The following is a 15,632-nucleotide window of genomic DNA, read 5'->3' on the forward strand; positions in this document are numbered from 1 at the left end:
TATATATATGATCATCAATCGATATATTGACCTATATCAAACCTAAATAGATAGCTGCATAGATAGATACATAGATAGATAGATAGATAGATAGATAGATAGATAGATAGATAGATAAAATTATATCTATGGTACATATCCTGGGAGTGCCTGGGTGGCTCAGTCAGTTAAGTGTCTGACTCTTGATTTCGGCTCAGGTCATGATCTCACAGTTTTGTGAGTTCGAGCCCCGCATCAGGCTCAATGCTGACCAGGTGGAGCCTACTTGGAATTCTTCATCTCTTTCTCTCTGCCCCTACCCCTCTCACACACTGTCTCTCTCTCTCTCTCAAAATAAATAAATAAACTTTAAAAAGAAAGAACTGGGACACATCTTAATGGTACAAGTGATTTGCCTGAGTAAGTGGTCTACACTCCCTGAATATTCACTCACGTCTTCTGCCACCTCTCCCTCAGCCCTCACTTATGGCCTCCTGAGGAGATTCCTCTGACCAGAGATCTGAAGAGAGAAAGATATAAGCTTAGGTTACAGACAGTTCCAGAATACAGTGCCAGTGCCAACCAGAAGTGGACTATGGACAACCTGATAACTCTCCTAACAAGTAGCCATGAAAGACAGTAAAGAGAGGTTTTCCCCATGGGTAGAAAATTGAATCGGATATTAGTCGTCTTTCACTCAGTAAGTTGTGGTTCAAACAACCCCAAAACAGGAGTGCTTACAGTAAAGGTTATTTGTCACTCATTATCATGTTGGCTTTGGGTGAGTTATAGCTTTGTTCTGCATGTTTTTGCAGTCTTAAATCCATATTCCATCTACAACACTGCATCCTTCCATCAGAGCAAAAACAGACAACGTCAAAGCTCATGATGGTATTCTGATGTTTTATCTGAAGATGCCAGATGTTATGTCTGGTCCCATTCCATTGGTCAAAACATGTCACATGGCAAAGCCTAATCAACAGTCTCTACAGGAAGAACTGTCAATCACATGACAATGGATAGGCTACATAATTCTTTAATAGGAAGGGGTGTGAATAATTAGGAAAATAGTATAATCTGCAAGTGGCACATATCATTGTTCACTTTTACTAGAAACAGAAACTTTTCAAGATATGATTCAAGACCAATTTATAGGGGGTGGCTGAGAGTTTAGCGGGATCACAAAGAGTCTCACTGTGGAAGAAACTCTTAGTAATCAGATGATTTATCTAGTGAATGCCAGCCTCTGTCTTCAGCCAGTGAACTCTTGAACTAAATGGCTATGCTAACAGGCACAGAGAAATCTCCCCATGAAAGTCATGGCGGAGACCACCAATGAATTCTCCAATTGCCAGCAGCAGCAACCAATCCCAAAATCTGATTATACAACCATATCCTTGGAGTGAGGGCAACGCAACTACCTAGCTATCCTGTAAGAGTTGACTGTATTAGACCCCTTCCATCAAGGTGAGAACATTGATTCTTTTTCTTTCCCCCCACTGGAACAATCACTATTTCTGGATTTGAGTAGTGATGAGATATCCTTACAAATTGTTCCTGCAGTCTCTCAATCATTTTGGAGCCTGGTTCTCCAGGTTTCCCACTGATTCTGTGGGCTACACAATTTCCTTCCAATAAATCCCTTTTCGGCTCAGAGTCAGTTTCTGCTACTTGCAACTAAGACTCTGGACTGAAAAAGAAAGCCCTTAGGATTTCTACTCAGTCACTTTCCCTCTGAAATAAAGCCCTAAATTCCCAACTTCTCAAAATCCTGCCATTTACAAAAAACATGGATGAACCTTGAGGGCATTATGCTAAGTAAAATAAGTCAGACAGAAAAGGACAAATACTATATCATCTTATAATGTGGAACATAAAAAAAAAACCAAACATGTAGAAAAGGAGAGCAGATTGGTGGTTGCCAGGGTAGGGGGTTGGGAAGTGAGAGAAATGGGTGAAAACAGTCAAGCTTCCAGTTATATAAGATGACTAAGTTCTGGGGATACAATGTACAGCGTGATATACAGTATATATGGTTATAGGTATATATAATTAACATTACTACACTATATTTTTGAAAGTTTCTGAGAGTAGATTCAAAAAGCTCTCACTACAAAAAGAAAGTGTAACTATGTGAAGTGATGGATGCTATTTAATCTTATTTTGATGACCATTTTGCATTGTATACATATATCAAGTAATTACGTTATTGCCTACCTTAAACGTATACAACGTTATATATCAATTTTATCTCAATTTAAAAAAATCCCAATTTCTCCATAAATGAAGCAGGAGTTTCCTGTTTCTTAGAATTATAGGCCTGGCATCCAAGTTATAATCAAATCAATCCAAGAGGAATTTCTTAGAGATTCAAGTTTAGGCTGCCTAGGCAAAACAAGGGCTAAATTGAGCAATTTTCCACTGAATTTGCTAACTACAGGCAGCAAGGCTGTCATTCACTTTATAAGATGCTTCTTTTTCTTCAAACGAACATATATTTCCTTGGATATCCTGGCATCCTTTCTATATACTTCATTTTTTCTGCATAAAATAAGTTAAATTATGCAGTTCTATTTAAAATATAGCAGTAATTGCTACCATGTCTGTAAGTTTTCCCCAGGCATCTTTACTAAGGAGATGTGCAACTAGCTGCTTCTTAGTGACCAAAATTAAAAAGAATTCAGGTAATTCCAAAGCAATCTCTTAGCACTTGTCTGGGGCTCCTGGATTTTTTTTTTAAGTGTTTATGCTACACACCCATGCCTGCATCAAACTTCCAGTAGCCTTCATGTAACATCTTAGTTAAGACAGACAAAACTCTGTTTTAGTGACTAACACAGCAAAGCTTCATTTCATTTTTATTTCATTTATCTAATGTCTGATAAAAGACTGCTTTTCTCCGTGCAATGACATAGAAATCTAAGATACTCACATTTGTAGTTCCACAGTCTCAACATATGACCTCTAAAGCCTTTTGGCCAGAACTAGTCACGTGTCCTCATGGCTAGTGAGGCTGGGGAATGCAAGAAAAACATCAACTATCTCTGTTACAGATGAAAAAAGAACCAGGTATTTTTCATTTGTTCTAGCATTCAAAAAGGGTTATTTTCTTTAGTAGCTGGCATATGTCTGACACTTTGTATGCACCAGGGCTATGAGCTTGAGCTGTACATGGGTCTTTCCTCAGGAAGATTATAATTCCGAGAGAGGTGAGAAATAAATCAAACCGTTTACATCATCATGTTATAAGCACAGTACACAGGTTACTGTCAAAGCACAGAGAAAAGAAATCAGGGTAAGATTTTTACAGGAGGTGATTTTTCAACTGATTTTTTAAGGATCTAGTTTAAATTAAGCAGATGATGGAAGGGAAAAGAACATTCTAGGCAGAGAAGCCAGGACGTGAGGACACTTAGAAAATAGTAACAGCATGATGAATTTCAGAGACAAGCTGGATCAGAGAATAGAAGAGACACAGTCACCAAAGTTAAGAGGCTGGTATTCGTGAGAATTATGAGTCTCCTGAAATACTTCATGACAAAGTGATTCAATGGTTAAATGTGTAAAATTCTTGGGAAATGTAGCAGATTATATGCTATATACATTGTAGCATACTGAAAGTTCTGAGAAACCTATGGTATCAAAAGGAACTTGGCCTTTTTGACTAGTATTTATCAAATTCAATATGAAATCTTATTAAAAGTTCATAAAATTGATGATCTAGAGAATAGAGATGGAGAAAAATCTGTTATAGGGACAGTAAAGATCTCTAAATAGAGTAAAAATTTGAAGATGCTGTGACGTATGGTAATCCAGCCATGGAGTTATTGGGGACTGAACATAGCTTTTTTTTATTTTTACCTTTTTCTTTGGTTGAATCAGCTGGACTGTTTGCTTAAAGTCAGGGTGCATGGTTTCTTCATCTGTGCGTGCATACATTCCAAGCTCAGGGTTCCACACAAGGTAGAAGTTCCACAGTTGAAGAGTGACTGAGTGCTTTAAACAGCTTCTGCAATGATTCCCAATGATCCCTGCTCTCTCGGCCTCCATGTCCTTTCTGTAATCCCCTCCCCTTGAGCCGTGCTGGACCTAGTGACTTGCTTCTAACAAACAGAATACAGCATAGGAGGCCACTGCTTTGATTAAGTGAAAGAGAACTGTGACTCCCGTCTTACTTTTCACTCTCTCTTACTGGAATTCTCTCTGGCTAGAATTCTCTCTTGCACTCTTGCTGGCTACATGTTACAGCACGTTCTGTGGAGAGGTGGACATGGCAGGGAGCTGACACAGACTTCCAGCCAACAACTCACAGTGAACCGAACCCTCAGTGAAGCAGACGGCAGGAATTAAATCCTATCAACAATGATAGAAGTAGATTCTTCTCAGTCAAGCCTTGACATGGCTGCAGGCTTGTAAGAGATCCAGAGCCAGGGGGACCCAGCCAAGTATGATTTCTGACCTACGGAAACTATGAGATAATAAGATGTATTTTTTGAGCTCCTAAGCTTTGAGGTAATTGGTTATGCAGCAACAGATTACTAGTACACTAAATGAATAGATGAAATCAATCAGTACATACATTTTTCTCTATTTTATGGCTTTGATATTTATCAAGTCTTCTTCCTTTCTCTTTTATACTTGACGACACAAGAGCTATGTGTTTGATGGCATAATTGGTCCCCAATTTTCACCTTTTCCTATGTGACTGCCAATTTTCACCTTTAAAAAAGTGATATATAGGGGCGTCTGGGAGGCTCAGTTGGTTGAGCATCCGACTTCGGCTCAGGTCACCATCTCATGGCTTGTGAGTTCGAGCCCCACATCAGGCTCTGGGCTGACAGCTCAGAGCCTGGATTCTGTGTGTCTCTCTCTGCCCCTCCCCCACTCGCACCCCATCTCTCTCTCTCTCAAAAACAAATAAACGCTAAAAAAAACAGTGAAATATATTTTCCTATCTCTTGATACTGGGTTTAGCTACATGACTTGCTTTAGCTAACAGAGTAAAGCAGAAGCAACAGGGCACCAGCTACCATCTGAGGTTTAAGAGGCCTTGAATGTTTTCATTCCAATTTGCATGTAATTCTACCGTTGCTACAAGCAGAATGAGCTCAACCTAGTCTGTGTATCCCTAAAGGACGATGAGAGACATGTGGAACTGAGCCACGTGGTCAAGCATAATGTCAATCAGCTAACTCCCAGACCATTCTCTGAGTCATGAGCTCAATAGATGCTTACTCACATATGCTATTGAGATTTTGTGATTTTGTTGTTGCTGTTTCTCAATAGGAGAAACACTTTACTTAGTTCTCCCTTTTCCATTACCATGGTTCATAAATCCGATGCTTTTGAAGAACTCATTAGCTCTTTGGGATCATACTTAGCTGGAGGCCATAAGAGCATGGATTGACTCTCATTTTGTTACAGTTCTTTTTTTTCCAATAAATTTGTAAACATAGAGAGGAGAAAGTGGTCAGTTAAAGGGAAATTTAGTCCATGACTGTTTTACATGTAGTCTAAGAAAAGTCAACCTTTGGTGGACTGAACCAGACTCCTATTTGAGCTTAATTGCTGTTAAGTTATTTGAAAGAAATTACTATGGTTTGCATGTTACTATTTTTCTTTCAAATTTTTATCCCATTATGCTTAGTTTTTTTTTTTTTTTTTTAACTGAGCTTCTAATGAAAGAGTATTTCTATACCTCTGCTCAAACTGCCAAATCCCCTTCCAAAGATGGCTGATCCATGCTATAACATTTTATGCAGTAAACTAGAACCTTTCTGGTTTGTTTGTCCTCTAGCCAAATGTATTATCATAAACTATACATTTCCAGATTTCTGTAGCACTGACAGTTGAATGTTTGGTAATTTACAATATTGGAAAAAGTGTTTACCACTCAAATCACATGGCAAATTGAACTAATTTTAACAATGATGTGGAAATACTGCTTTCTTGAAATACTAGTCTAGGCTTTAATTGCTGCAATTATCCCTCAGTAGGGGGGTGGTATAGATTTCCCAGCTGCACCAGCTGTATGGCATGCTGGGACTAAGAGGAGGGAGAAACTGAAGGGATCGTGGAGTTTCTGGAATAAACAAAAATGCAGCTCCAAGAAGTAGATGATCCAAAAAAGCCCAAATTTGAAGAGAGACATAGAAAAATCAAACTAGATTTATGACTGATGATCAGTAGGAATGGAATGTGCCATTTGGGAGTACAAAGTAGATATCTTTTCATAGCCAGTTTCCAGGTTGGATCTGTCTAAGAGTTCCATTACAACAGGGCAAAGAAAGATCTGAACAATGTGAGCCAGATTCCAGGTGTGATAGAATAATATTATGAAGAATTAGCTCACGTGTCTCATATTCTTTACTCCCTTTAGGAGTAACCTTCCCATCCCCTTCCTGTGTCCCAGGAACAATAAGTTCTCAAATGAGGCCAGATAGCAATACACACAATGCTTTTTCTTTAAATATTTAAAACCCAACGCAAGACCAAAATGAATGCAGCAGATATGGAATCAAACAGAATGGAGCCTTGCCCCCAAGTATTTTAGCTGGCAACGATTTTAAAAAATGAAGAGAAAGTTCAGATGTTGGTCCGTTTCTGTACTATAGCTGCTACTCCCAACTCCCAGAGTTGGTAGCAAAGAAAGGTGACACAGTCTTCTAGATAGATTTGAGGAATACCAGAGCAAGAGACCTGTGCTTCACATGTCTTTCCTGAAACATGTTAAGTTGGCTGCTTTGCTGATACTATTCATAAAACAAAGGCAAGAGATTAACACAGTATGGATAGCTGGGAGGGGTGTCTATGTCAAAGTAGGTGCCAAGTGACAACCCTGGCTTTTCCATGGTTTCCCACACAGAAGAACAGCTGGAATTTCTTTATTCCCTTGAAAATAGCAAATAAGAGCCAAGCAAGGCCTAGCACACCATGCCCTCATCCTCCCCTGACCTGGGGGGAAAAAAAAGACCTGGCATTTGGAATAAGAAGGAAGCCAGGTAACCTATGTTGACCTGATAGCCAGAGATCATGAAAGACTCGACACTTAATGGGATGATTTCTATCTCTTCGTGGGCACCTTATGAAAGAGGGTCAAGCCTGAGGACCAGACTGGATGGGGTCTAAATGGAGCAGGAAGACAACAGAAGAATAAAACAGACAGAGACAAAGGAAGAGAACGATCTATTTCCATCAATGGCTCAGTGACCTTTTTAAACCTGATGGAGATACAGGCAAGGGTCATTAAGAGCTGGTTAATGAGTTTTAACTTTACTTATGAATAGTGAAAAGACTTTGAGGTGTATTTTTTTCTACAGTGATCAAAATTCAACTACTATTGGCAGAAATGGACAGATTTTTCTCATTCTCAATATTCAGAAGTCTGGAGGGAAAGAATTCTGGGCTGATGCAGCAACTCAAACATGTCATCAAGCACTCTGGATTTTTCTATCTTCCTGCTACACTATCCTTAGGATGTGGCTTTCATCCTCATGAATGAAAGACAGTTGCAACACATCTAGTAATCAAGTCTTTATTCCATCCACAAGGAAGGTAGAAGGCCACAGTGTAGAAAACAAAAGGGTTTTACCCTGGTAAGATGTTTCATTTTGTTTTAGTTTACATACTGTCATTATAATCATGGTGTATTTTCTTGTACTCTTCTACTGAAGGACTAGAGAAATGTTTTAACTATTTCATTTTTCTTTCATTATTTTTGACAGCTTTCCTGGGAAACTACTTACATACCATTACATTCACTCTTCTTGGCATACAATTCAGTAAGTTTTAGAAACTTCACAGAATTGTACAACTGACAGTATAACTCAATTTTAGAGCATTTCCATTGCCCCTAAAAGATGCCTTACACCCATCTGAAGTCATTCTCCATTCCAATCTTCAGCCACAGGCAACTACTTTCTGTCTCTGTACATTTGCCTTTTCTAAACATTTCATACAAATGAAATTATATAATATGTGACATTTTGTGTTTGGCTTCATTTCACACATTGTTTTTGAGATGCATCCACATAATACATGTGTTACTAGCCCATTCCTTTTTATTGGTGAATGGTATTCTATTATTTGGAAATACCACATTTTATTTATCTGTTCAGCAGTTGGTAGACACTGGGTTTTTCAGAATTGATCTATTATGAGTACTACTACCATGAACATTTATGTACAAGTCTTTGTGTAGATATGTTTTCAATTCTTTTAGGTAGATTCCTAGCAGTGAAATAGCTTGGCCATATGATAAACTTATGAAAAACTGATGGATTTTAAAGAAATTGCCTACATAGGGGCACCTGGGTGTCTCAGTCAGTTAAGTGTCCGACTTCAGCTCAGGTCACGATCTTGTGGATCGTGAGTTTGAGCCCCACATTGGGCTCTGTGCTGACAGCTCAGAGCCTGGACCCACTATGGATTCTGTGTCTTCCTCTTTCTCTACCCCTTGCCTGCTCACACTCTGTCTCTCTGTCTCTCTCAAAAATAAACATTAAAAAGAATAAAGTTACAGGATACAAAATCAACATGGAGAAATCAGTTGCATTTCTTTATACTAACAATGAAATCCTCTGAAAAAGAAATAAAGAAAACATTCTCATTTACAATAGCATCGAAAACAATAAAATACTTAGGTATAAATTTAACCCAGGAGGTAACAGATCTATACACTGAAAACTATAAAAATTTGTTAAAAGAAATTGAAGACACAAATAAACAGATAACTCATGTTCATGGATAGTAAGAATTCATATTGTTTAAAAGTCCATATTACCCAAGGCCACCTATAGATTCAATTCAATCTCTATCAAAACCAATTGTATTCTTGGGGTACCTGGGTGGCTCAGTTAGTTAAGCGTCTGACTCTTGATTTCAGCTCAGGTCATCATCTCACAGTAGTAGGATCGAGTCCCACATTGAGCTCTGTGCTGACAGTGCAGAGTCTACTTGGGATTCTCTCTCTCCCTCTCTTTCTCTCTGCCTCTCCCTCTATCAAAACAAACAAACATTAAAAAAACAATGCTATTCTTTACAGAAATAGAAAAGCAATAATAAGATTCATATAGAACCAAAAAAGCCTCCAAATAGCCAAAACAATCCCGAGAAAAAAGAACAAAGCTAGAAGCCTCACGCTTCCTGTTTTCAAACTATACTCCAAAGCTATAGTAATCAAAGAATATTAGAGTAAAACCTTGGATTGTGAGTAACTGTTCTGTGAGTGTTCTGCAAGATGAGTAAATATTTCTAATTAACTTGATAAATGAGGGAATGTCTTGTAATACGAGTATTACATGATGCTGAATGTCACATTAACACAATGAAGCCAATGGTTCTTGAAATTTGCTTTGATATACAAGTGCTTTGGATTACAAGCATGTTTCTGGAATGAATTATGCTTGCAAACCAAGATTTTAATGTATACTGGCATAAAAATAGCGACTAAGGGAACAGAAACAAGAGCCTAGAAATAAACCATAACATAAACATTCAACTATTATTTGACAAGAGAGCCAAGAATACTCAATGGGAAAAGGATAGTCTCCTCAATAAATAGTGCTGGGGAAACTTGATAATCATGCAGAAGAATGAAATTGGATCCCTATCTTACACCATTCACAAAAATTAACTCTAAATGGATTAAAGATTTAAACATAAGACTTGAAACCCTAAAATTATAGAAGAAAACATAGGGAACAAGGTCCTGATGTTGGTCTTAGCAATGATTTTTTTGGATATGACACCAAAAGTGCAAGCAACAAAAGCAAAAATCAATAAGTGAGATTACATCAAACTTAAAAGTTTCTGCACAGCAAAGGAAACCATCAGCAAGATGAAAAGGCAATCTATACAATAGGAAAATATTTGTAAACCATCTATTTGATAAGGACCTATTAAACAAAATATATGGAACTCGTATAACTCAATAGCAAAATATATATATATAATATGATTATGATTATATCATATATATTATATGATGATTATGATTATATGATATATATATTATATAGATATAAATATAGATATATATGATTTAAAAAATTGGCAGAGGACCTAAGTAGATATTTTTCCAAAGAAGAATACAAATGGCCAATAGGTATATGTAAGGTGTTCAACATCACTCATCATCAGGGAAATGCAAATCAAAACCACAATGAGATATCACCTCACAACTGTTAGAATGGCTATCATCAAAATATCAAAATGACAAGAGAGAACAAGTATTGTGAGGATGTGGAGAAAAGAGAACCGTCATGCACTGTTGGTGAGAATGTAAATTGGTGTAACCACTATGGAAAACAGTAGAGCCACTATATGATCTAGTAATCCCACTTCTGAGTATATAACCCAAAGAAAATGAAATCAGGATCCTGAAGAGGTATCTGCACTCCCATGATCACTGCAGAATTATTCACAATAGCCAAAGTATGGAAACAACCTAAGTGTTCATGCACAGATAAATGGGTAAGGAAGATGCAACATAAATACAGAATGGAATATTATTTAGCCACGAGAAAGAAGGAAATTCTGCCATTTGTGACAACATGAATGGACCCTGAAGGTATTATATACTAAGTGGAATAAGCCAGAGAAAATCAAATACTGTATAATCTTACTTATATGTGGAATATAAAAAAAACTGAACTCATCGAAACAGATAGTGGAATGGTAGTTTCCATGGACTGGAGGTTGGGGAAATAAGGAGATGTCAAAAGAAACAAACTCCCAGTTATAAGAGATCTAAGTTCTGGGGATGTAATGTACAGCATGGTGACTCTAGTTAACAATACTGTATGATACACTTGAAAGTTGCTAAGACAGTAGATCTTAAATATTTTCAACACACGTCCACACAAGGTAATTAATTATGTGAGGTAACAGAGGTGTTAACTATCCTGCTGTGGTAAACATTTTTGCAACAGATTTGTGTATCAAATCATCATGGGTACATTTTAAACTTACACAATGTTATAAGTCAATTATATATCAATAAAGTTAGAAAACAAATCTTAAAAAAACAGAGGTGCCTGGGTAACTCAGTTAAGTGTCCAACTCTTGTTCTCAGCTCAGGTCTTGATCTCATGGCCATGACTTCAAGCCCCATATTGGGCTCTGCACTGGCTGTGAAGCTTACTTAAAAGAAAAAAAGAAAAAGAAATTTCCAACCTCTTCCAAAGTGGCTGCCCTATTACACCTTCCATCCGTGATGTATAAGGATTCCAAAATCTCTGTTTTCCTTGCAAGTATTTTTTACTGTCTATCCTTAATGAAAGCCATTCTAGTGGGAATAAAGTGGTATCTCATCACATCTTAATTCACGTCTTCCTAGTGACTGACTAATGATGTAGAGCATCTTTTCACATGCTTGTTGGCTATTTGTATATCTTCTCTGATGAAGTGCCTATTATATATCTCCTGCCCATTTTTTTAAATTGGGTTGTCTGTCTTACAATGAGCTCCAAAAGCTCTTTATTTTATTCTGGACATAAGTCCTTTATCAGATATGTAATTCAAAAAATATTTTCCCTGGGCCTGTGTCTTGTCTTTCCATTTTTAAAATAATGTCTCTTGAAGCACAAAATTTTAAAACTTTAATGAAGTTCAATTTATCACTTTTTTCTTTCATGGATATTCCTTTTTATTTAAGAAAGAAGTTCCTCTCTAGAAATTTCTGCCCAGATACCAATGACCAAAACCATATTATGTAACTGATCTTAGGGGTAAGGGAGTTTGACTCTAACAAAATTTGCCCTCAACAAAATTAGGTTCTGTTATAAACGGGACAAAAACAGACAGAAAGGCTATTTGTAAAGCAATTAGCATTGTCATCATTTTTTAAGCAAGATTATCCGATTCTACTTTAGAAAGTCCATCGGTTTTTCTATCGCCAAAATAATGCTTCATAACAACACGCAGAAAACCCCTGTAGCATACACAATGAATGTTTATTGCCCACGTGTCGAGAGTAAGCTGAGCTTTGGCTGAGTGGCTTTGCTAATCTTGGCTGGTTCTTTCTCTCTCTCTCTCTCTCTCTCACACACACACACACACACACATGCCTAGGCATGGGCTAGCTGTTGATTGATCTAGACTGGTTTCAGTAGGCTGTGTATGATAATGTTGCTCTACTCCATGTGTCCCTCATCCTCCAGCAGGCTAGCTGAGCCACACTTTCCTGGCAATGGCAGAGTGCAAGAAGGCAAAGTCAACAAGACCTCTTGAGGCTAAGGCTAGGGAATGACATTCTTCCACTTCCCCCACATCCCATTGTCCACTCCGAGTCATAAAGCTAGCCCAGATTTAAGAAGTCAAGAAACAAATTAATTCCTCTCTTTAGGGAGGAGAATTGCAATCTCACGTCAAATATGTGTACCCAGGGAGGGATCTGGGGCCTTGAAAGCAGTCAATCTAACATACAAAACAGCATTGTCAGACTATGGAAGTGGGGTGAGGGAATGAGCTAGGCTTGAGTAAAAACAAGTGAGGCAATTTCAGTAACTCAGGTGAGAAAATGGTAGCCCGAGCTAAGGGGAGCCTATGAGTAGGAAGAGAAACAGACCAACTCCAGAGATATCTAGGAGCTAGTGAAGAAGACTTGGGTTGATTAAATCACAGGGAGAGGAGTACAGGAGGGGGGCAAGGAGCAGTCAAGTACTCTACATAATTTTTCTTCTTTCTGCTTTTCAGTGAAGGTCTAAGTCATCAGATATTTTTGTTATCAAAGAGACTAGAGAGAGAAAAAAGCATTATATATGGAACAGTATGACACACATTTGAATTTTACTTATTGCCAAAACTGGCCCATTTTTATTTTAGCTTCAGTTTGATTTTACACTGATCTCTTGGGAGTGTTGCAAGGTGCAATAACTTGTGACACGTGTCTATCACTAAGATCTAGTTTAATGAAGCATTTTATTCTAAATGATACACTGTAGGCGAGGTGAGAAGAGAAATGTTTTCCCAGAGCCATACGGATATGGCTTTTGGTTGATTAGCCCTGAAAATTGTCCAAAATAAATTAGTACTTAATGTAAGCCAGAAAGCCAGATGCCAGCTTTAATGGGGAGTCACAAAGTAGCATGACAACAGTAACACAAAAAGAGCTGAAGGGGCCTGTGAATCAAATGTTGCATTTGCTGATACAAGTTTTGTGCATTGTCAGGGCTACAGACACCTGCTTTACTGAGAGTGAAAATTTCCAAGGCTTATTATCATGGAATATGGTACTCCGTGGGGTTCGTTCAGCCTTCAAATGCAGAAGTTCTAGCTTGAAAACCAAAGCTGGAAGCACATATTTTGCTGGGTCTTGATGACTGCACTCTCCAGTGGACATTTCAAGTTTCATTCTAAAAGAAAAGTCCAGGTGTGCCTAGGTGGCTCAGTTAAGCGTCTGACTTAGGCTCAGGTCATGATCTCATGATTCGTGAGTTTAAACCCTGCATCAGGCTCTGTGCTGACAGCTCAGAGCCTACAGCCTGCTTCAGATTCTGTGTCTCCCTCTCTCTGCCCCTCCCTAGCTTGTGCTCTGTCTCTCTCTCAAAAATAAATATTTAAAAAATTAATAAATAAATAAAAGAAAGAAAAGGACAGGTTCCCATACCCTTAAGCAAAGCCCCACTAAATTTCAAGAACAAGATAGTAGGAGAGACAGAATGTCATGGTAAACTTGTGTGGGAGACACAATCAACACATTGGAGGATGTGCTGGTCTAGGGTACCTGGAAGGAAATGAAGAGAAGGGTAAGATTCTCTCTCCAGAGACACCCCACACCCTTTATTTTTGTCCCCCAAAAATAAAGAAGCAGAAGCTGGAGTGTGAATATTTTACCAATACCCATGACAAGGTCTCTAGTGGACACTACCATTTGCTTACTCACTCGCCTTTTTTTATACTGAGCTGTTATCACTTAGCTAAAATATCACTAACATCACGGCTGGTGAGTTCTATTGTGTGAAACGAAAACACAGAGAGACTTCCTGAACTGAGGTAAGGACAACAGCAGTCTTCGCTGAGATCTATATAGCAGGCATGTTGCATGTTTATCTTATTTATTCCTCTGAACAACCCCCAAATGTAAGCATTTGCTATCATTATTTAAATGATAAAGAGAATTAAATTTGAGAATGGTCAAGAAATATGTATCCAAGCTCATGCATCTAGAAAATTTGTTCAACCAGGATTTGATCTTCTTCTATTCTGTTCCCAAACCCCTTGGCCTTAACCATGCCTACATTAGAGTCTAAAAGGGAAGATAAAACATGGATGAAAGCAATCAGGGTAGATATAATGATCCTTAGAATGGTTTCTACATGCCCAACATTTTTCTAAACACTTTGCATGTTTTAATTCACATAATCCCTATAGTGATGTCATTATGTAGGTACTAGTATTGCCTCCATTTTTAAGAATAGGAAAACTGAGGCACAGAGACATTTACTAAAAGTCATACAATCAATAAATGACAATGCTGGGACTTGAGCACAGGGAGACTGGAGCTCAAAGAAACCATGCTGTCAACACCTTGCTATGCTGTCACTCTCAAAGGAAAAACACAGATTCAAAGCAACAGGAGGGAGTAATTTCTTGAAGCTATAAAGTAGACTAGTATGTGGGAGAAAATAACTTAAGTTTTGGGGGAAGATGAAAGTCTAAACTCGTTTTTGGAAAAGAGGTGCACATGTGGTAGGAGGGTGAGGTTCAAGTGGAATGTGGAATACATTCTACTTACATTTCTCTCCAGCACCCTGCCTTTATTCTCTATCTTTGGCATTATTTCCTACATAGCAGTTTGTGGTCTATAATTATGTATTTCCTTACTTCCTTATAAAAAGACCATAAGGGCAGAGACCAGATTCTTTCCATCACTGCATACCCGGTGCCAGGCACTCAATCATCACCAATGAACCGGATAAAGGAGAAGGAAGGAAATTGGAAAAGCTAGGGAATGTGTAAAGGGTTGATAAATTCTGTAGGAATTCAAGAAACCTGTCCAGGATTGGTCAAGGAGGACTTCGTGTGGTCAGTGGAATCTGAGCCAAGCAACAATTTTTAAATATAGTATATTACAATGTTTCTAAAATTTACATGTTTTTCATGTGAAATGAGTGACACTGAAATTAGAACCCACTTTTAGTCAAGGGTATACTTTAGCTTAATTGGCATCCGTTTTTCTACCTTAAATAATAAATTAAAATGATAGTCCATTTTATAATTGATGACATCTTAGATCAATGAAATAAAGTATTGATGTAAAAATGGCTTGTCTGACACCTATAGACAATGCCTGTTAGGAAACAAATGGGGAAGACAAAAGCAAACTATGGAGTGTCCTGGAATCCAGTCTTATTGTAGGCTTGATATGAAAAATAATAGGAAGCCATGGTGACTTTCTGGGCAGAGGAGTAACTTCACTGAAACAGTGTTTAGGAAAGAAGTGACTGGACTCCGCATAAAGAAAACCCTGAAGATGGAAGAAAATGGCACCAGTGAAGGCAGCCTAGCAGTGAGGAGATACAGAGACATGTCCCAAAGTCAAGAGTGGTTCAAAGTCCACTGTGTAACTAATGCTTTGAGCTGACATGCATCATTTGCCTTTCCAGTTTGGGTTTCTTCATTAGTAAGACAAAGGGGTAACACAGAACAGT

This window comes from Puma concolor, chromosome C2 (assembly GCF_028749965.1).
Source record: "Puma concolor isolate L17-30 chromosome C2, mPumCon1.1.hap2, whole genome shotgun sequence".
NCBI classification, from domain to species: Eukaryota; Metazoa; Chordata; class Mammalia; order Carnivora; family Felidae; genus Puma; species Puma concolor.